The sequence below is a fragment of the Dipodomys merriami genome, unplaced genomic scaffold (genome assembly GCF_024711535.1).
Source record: "Dipodomys merriami isolate MVZ:Mamm:240054 unplaced genomic scaffold, mDipMer1.0.p SCAF_384, whole genome shotgun sequence".
In the NCBI taxonomy this organism is placed as follows: domain Eukaryota; kingdom Metazoa; phylum Chordata; class Mammalia; order Rodentia; family Heteromyidae; genus Dipodomys; species Dipodomys merriami.
Window position 1 is genome coordinate 54173 of NW_027205426.1, and position 6458 is coordinate 60630.

A 6458-nucleotide genomic window follows, 5' to 3' on the forward strand; every position below is an offset into this window, starting at 1 on the left:
AAGGAAGAAATAAATGTTCATCAGCCATACCCACAAGGGAGATGCAAATCAAAACCACATAAGACTCAATCACACCTCTGGTCAGAAAAGCAGTCATCAAGAAAACAACAAAGGCAGGCAAGGATGCAAGGCAAAAGGAGCCTTCACACACCATCCATGGGGATGTGAAGCAGTGAATCAATATACAGTTTCCTGACAAACCATGTTTACATCTTCCTCAGGACCTTGCCATGCCATTATTGGGCATGGGTCAAAAAAAAAAAAAAAAGCTTATCCTCTTGTGGTGGAAGCCACAGAACCCCGCTATACGCGTTCCATGGTGAACCACACCACCTGCTGAAAGTCTCCTAGTGCCTTTATGCTGGAGACTGCCCACCCATAAGAATTCTGACAAGCACAGATATTCAAACCATCACACCCTGTAGTACCTTTTAAATTTTTATGTATTTATTTTGTGCCAGTCCTAAGCCTCTAGCTCAGGGCCTGTCCCTAAACTTTTTTGCTCAACACTAGTGTTCTACCACTTGAGCCACAGTGCCACTTCTGGCTTTGTGATGATTCACTGGAGATAAGAGTCTCACTGGGGGGAAGGGGAGAAGGGATGGGGGGGGGGGAACAGAAGAGGAGAAAACAATGCTTGATAAGAAATGTATTCATTACCTTGCTCATGTAATTGTAACCCCTCTGTATGGTATTTTAACAATTAAAAAAAAGAAGAAAAAAAAAGTCTCGCTGACTTTCCTGCCCTGGCTGGCTTTGAACCACAGTCCTCAGATCTCTCTGAGTAGCTAGGATTACAGGCATGAGCCACCAGTAGCACCTTATTGTATTAACACCTGTGTTCTTTTTAAAAATAGAATATAATTTAAAAGTAAAATATATAATTTTTATAATTAAAGTATATATTATGAAAATATATTTGTAATTAAAATTACATTTAACTATCATTTACAAGTGGAAATTTAGACTTGTAAATTTTCACAAATATATCCACTTAATGTTATTTTACATAGAGGTATGAAATATAAAATAATATAAAATTATAAAATATAATAAAATATAATTTTAATAAAAAACATTGTATTTATTTGCTTTTACTATCTGGGCAACTTACAGCATCTTAACTTTTTTTTTTTGTCAATTGTGGGACTCTAACTCAGGGTATTGTCCCTGAGCTCTTTTGCTCAAGGCTAGTGATCTACCACTTTCAGCTACAGCTCCACTTTTTGTTTTTGAGTGGTTAATTAGAGATGAGACTTTTATGGGGACTTTTCTGCCTGCGGTGACTTTGATCCGTGATCTTCAGATCTCAGCTTCCTGAGTAGCTAAAGTTACAACTAAAAACTAGTATATCTGAATATGGACAATATAAGCAAAATGTTACAGTAAAGATATTTATCTATTTATTTATTATATCATAGTATTTGCAGGTGGCTTCAAGATTCAGCACCCAAGCCAAGAATGGTGCTATAATTTCAGCATTAAGATGATGATAGGAAGAAGGTCACGAATTTGAGGATAGTTTGGGCTACATAGCATAACTCTGTCCCAAATAAACAAAAAGAGATTAATAGCCTACAATAACATGAAATGAAATAATCCTCCAATCCTAACTGTGTGAAACATGGTGTAGTGATAGAGCCCTTATTCGTAAAAGGGCCTGCAATAACATAATACCTGTTTAAGAATTGAACAAAACCAGGCACCAGTGGCTCATGCCTATAATTCCAGCTACTCAGGAAGATGAGATCTGTAGATTGTGGCTCCAAGCCAGCCTAGGCAGGAAAGTCCAAGAGACTTTTATCTCCAGGAAACTGCTCGGAAAAAGCCAGAAGTAGTGCTGTAGCTCAAGTGGTAGAGGGCTAGCCTTGAGCACAAAGAGGTTCAGGGATATAGTAGTGCCCAGGCCTCAGGCCCCAAGACTGGCAAAAAAAAAAAAAAAAAAAAAGAATTGAACTAATCTATATAAGTGCGAACTTGTTATTTCATTACACCTAATAAGAGAAAAGCGGGAGAATATACATGAAGTTGTATGGAGAAGTTTCTCACTGAGTAGAAGCAGAGGGTGAGGGGTGAGAAGATGACCCAGACCCGCCTGCAGAGGCCCACAGTCTCTCCAGACAGAGGGTCTATTGGTGGTTGCACATAGCCCTGACTCTCTGTGGAATGTTGCTGTTCTATCACCCAAGTCTAATAGGAGGAATCTGGTCTAGAAGGGGTCTCCTTCACCCAATCACTCACCCCTCCTTCAGGGCTTAGGAAATGGGGTTCACTGTGACTGTCCAACAGGTGTGACTGGGCACACCTCCTCTTGGTTTCTGGTCTCAATGAATTCCAGTTCCTCGGGATTATTTGGCTCTTTCCTCACCTCTGTTATGACTGAAACTCTTAAGCAAGCTGTGCATGCTGACAGAAACAGGCCGCAGGGTTGTGGGAAGCAGAAGGCTATCAGGGAAATGTGGGGCTGCATCTATATGCCTTTGCTCCAGGAGTGGAGGGCACTCAGATGGGCATTCAGCTTTGCAATCAGAGGATCCCTCCCATCTGTTCCAAAGGAAAAGCTGGATAAAAACCAACAGGCATATCTCCTGAACAGAGACTTACTGCTCTCCTCAGTTGACCCTTTCCATTTTTTACTCTTGTATTTTCATTTGTCCTTAATTCTCAGCCCAGGTCACTTTTGTATCCATCATTTTTAGGCCTGCTGCTTTTCACAGTAGTGAAAATGCAAAGTTAACTGATATTAGTAGGAGGCACCAAGCATCTGTTCCTTGCCACAGTCTAGATATTTAATAAGGGATTTTATAGCAATCATCTCCAACATTTACATCAGCTCTCCTAAGTGAATATTCTTATCTTAATTTTAAAGATGATAAATCCAAAACTCAGACTGGTTATAAGGCTTCCAAAGCTTATAATTCTAGACTAGGTCTTCAAACTCAGATCTACAAGGGTCTAAAAGGAGACCATGTTTTCAAGAATTATGCCTAATAGCCAGACTGTATACAAGCAGCTTCAGAAACCAAACCACCAGAGAGTTAATAACCCAAGTAATACATGGACACAGGAACTGAGCAGACATTTCTCAGAAGTACAGATGGCCAATAAATACAGTAAGAAACACTCTACATCTATGGCCATAAAGGAAATGCAAGTAAAAATAGTGTTCAGATTGTATCTCATGCCAATCCGAACGGCCACCATCAAGAATGTGAACAGAAGATGCTGACTGGGGTGCACGGGGAGTCATAACCACTATAGAAGCAAGCATACCGATTCTTCAAATGACGGAAAGTAGAACTACGATATGATCCAGTGATACCAATCTTGGGAATTTGAAAGAATCCAAGTCAGGATGTAACCAAGGGACCTGAGTGCCACTCATGTTCATTACTACACTATTCACAATGAATTGTCCTAGAAAATGTGACATACTAATGCCAGCTCAGGTTTCAGTCCTGAAACCTTGAAATGACCACAAGAAGAAGCACAGGGACTTCTTGGTGTAAGTAGGAACTCAACAAGGAGAGGTGCAGGGGCTCAAAGAACAGGAGAAAGACTTGAAAAATGGGATTTGCATCAAATTAAAAAGTTTTGGCACACCAAAGGGCATAGTTCCTAAACTTAAAAAAAAAAGCCTACTGACTGGGAGAAAGACAATCTTTACCACCTACATGTCTGAAAGACCCTAATATCTAAAATGTGGAAATTTGTAAGCATAGAAAAACCACCAAAGTGAAATTTCTGGGTTTTTTTTTTTTATTAAAGAGGCTTAGCCTACATCAGCAATGCCATAATTCCTTGATGTTTTCTGAGCCTTGATTCTAATATTAGGTGTCACTTGAATTGAGTGGTTGGTTCTGAAAAAGTTACCTCTTTTTCATTTTTTTTACTCTAATAGAATGTAATTCCGTTAATTCTAACTCAAAGTTCCTTGTGATTACAGTCAATGAAATAATTTTTCTGGCTCTACATAAATAAATACGTTTTTTGCTCCTACGACTCAACCTGATAGGCTGAATGACATATGCTAGACAGTGTTCTACCACTAACCTACACCTTCTGCTTTCAAGTTTGCTTCAAGCAAACTTGAATAACTCTGATATCCCAGAACTGAAATTGCTGTTCTGGCCACCTGTGCCAAGAAAATTATCCATACCGCCTTGTGCTAAAAAAAAAAATATGAAAAACTAAGTTTCCTTCGACTTATGAAGAAAATGATTAGAAAAATCTTACTTCTGTACTAATGAAGATGATCAGGAAGGCAGATCTCTTCAGGAAGGCCAAGCAAGTTTTCAGAGATCTCCACCTGCTGTGGTGAGGAGCTGTGGAATGGGGCCCAGGCTGTGGTTCTGTCCAGGTACTGACACTGCTCACCTCAGGTCACGAGCCGATGATTCTGCCCCAGATTCCTGGTGTAGAATGGAGATGCACACGGTAACCCTCCCTCTAGGGTGCCAAGGGGACGGTGGTGGGCATCCCCCAGATTGTTGCCTGCACTCTCACGCCTGTGGCCTTGTCCAACCACTGACCTTGATTGACTGGCTAGGCCAATGGCACTGCAACTTGTTCACCAAGAAATATACACTGATAAACACCCACTGCTGAAGGACTGTCTTAGAATTTTTACTTCTATATTACTGCCCCCTATGGAGCTGGAACTCAGGGCCTGGGCACTGTCCTTGAGCCCTTTTGCTCAAGACTGGCATGCTACTGCTTTGAGCCACAGCACCACTTCCTTTTTTTCCCTGAGACCCGTCATGCCTTAGTGTATTTTGTTTGAGGTGTGTGTGTGTGTGTGTGTGTGTGTGTGTGTGTGTGTGTGTGTGTGTGTGTCAAGGTGCTTGGCTATGCTCTCTCTGATGCCCCAACAGGTCAGTCCAGAAAGTTCTGTTTGAAGGCCCCCCCACCCTGACTTTTCTGCCTGGATGTCTCCACTGTACTCCCTGCTCCTAGATGAATTCTTGCTAGTGATTTTCCCACAAGCAAGCCCATTAAAATGCATAACTTGGGAATCTTCCTCAAGCTACATATAGTGGCCGAGCCCAAGAACCTCCCCTGGTTGAATCTATCCTCACAGCAACAGGTGCCCAGCCTGGGCAGGCATGGTATGGGACGTTCCCAGGGGCATCTGTGAGATGGGGAGAGGTGTGGAAAGTGACCAGACCAGCTTACACAGCTGCTGTCCCAGTACCAGGAAGCTGAGCAAGGGTCACTGAGATGGAGGCCAGCTCAGGGGCGGATGGCAAGATCCTGAAAAGAAAGGAGAAGAAAGAAGAAAGGAAGGAACACACGCAGCTATTCTCTCTCCTCCTCCCAGAGCTTAGGCTGCAGCTCCCAAGCTCCATGACCCTCTGCTTCATTCTGCCGTATGTTCTGAACTTCCTACTGAAGGAACCACGTGTTGAGAAATCTGGTTCCAAGCATAGATTCCAAGATCCATGCTCATCTAACACATCCCGAGTCTACTCTGCCTCAGGGCCCTTCGTTCTCTCAGGCAATGGAGGGTGGGGAGCAGATCTGTAAATGCTGGATCTACTGCTCTCCCTGACTGGAAAGATTGAATGGAAGGCTTTCCTGAGATGATTCCCCACTTTAGCACCAGTCCAGGGCCACCTTCTCTAGCAGCCTCTTGCTTCACAAACCTCAGATCTTCTGTCCTAAGCTATATTTTTTCAGCATGCCAGGCACTCCTCGAGCTCATGGAGACTTTTTCCCTTTTGCTTATAGCCGACTGGAGTTGGGGTGGCTGTTATTTCTCTTTTGTCCTCTTATCTAGAGGGCTGGGTTGAGGTCAGTTGTTTCTTTTACAAACCTAATATGTAATATTTCTGGGTTTCACCTGGTCTGTAAAATTACAAAAATTTTATCTTGCAAAAATTTTATCTTTATTTTGTATTATGTAGTTTTCTCTCAGAATTTTATTTACAGGACTGGGCAGGTGGCTCAGTGGTAGAGCGCTTGCCTCACATGCATGAGGCCCTGGCTTCGAGTCCTCAGCACCACATAAGCAGAAAAACCCAGAAGTGGCACTGTGGCTCAAGTGGTAGAGCACTAGCTTTGAGCTGAAGAGCTCAGGGACAGCGCCCAGGCCCAGAGTTCATGACCGACCAAAAAAATTTTTTTTTCTTACAATTAGATATCACTCAAAACAACTTCAAAGCTGGGCGCCGGTGGCTCACGCCTGTCGTCCTAGCTACTCGAGAGGCTAAGATCTGAAGACTGCAGTTCAAAGCCAGCATGGGCAGGAAAGTCTGTGAGATATATTTCTAATTAACTACCAAAAAGCAGGAAGTGGAGCTGTGTCTCAAGTAGTAGAGTGCTAACTTTGAGCAAAAAAGCTCAAAGGAAGCATCCAGGCCCTGAATTCAAGCCCAAGGGCAGACAAAAAATAGTTAAAATTTAAAACTACATTAAGAATACACTTGAAAAATCATGAACATGTTGCTATGATACCT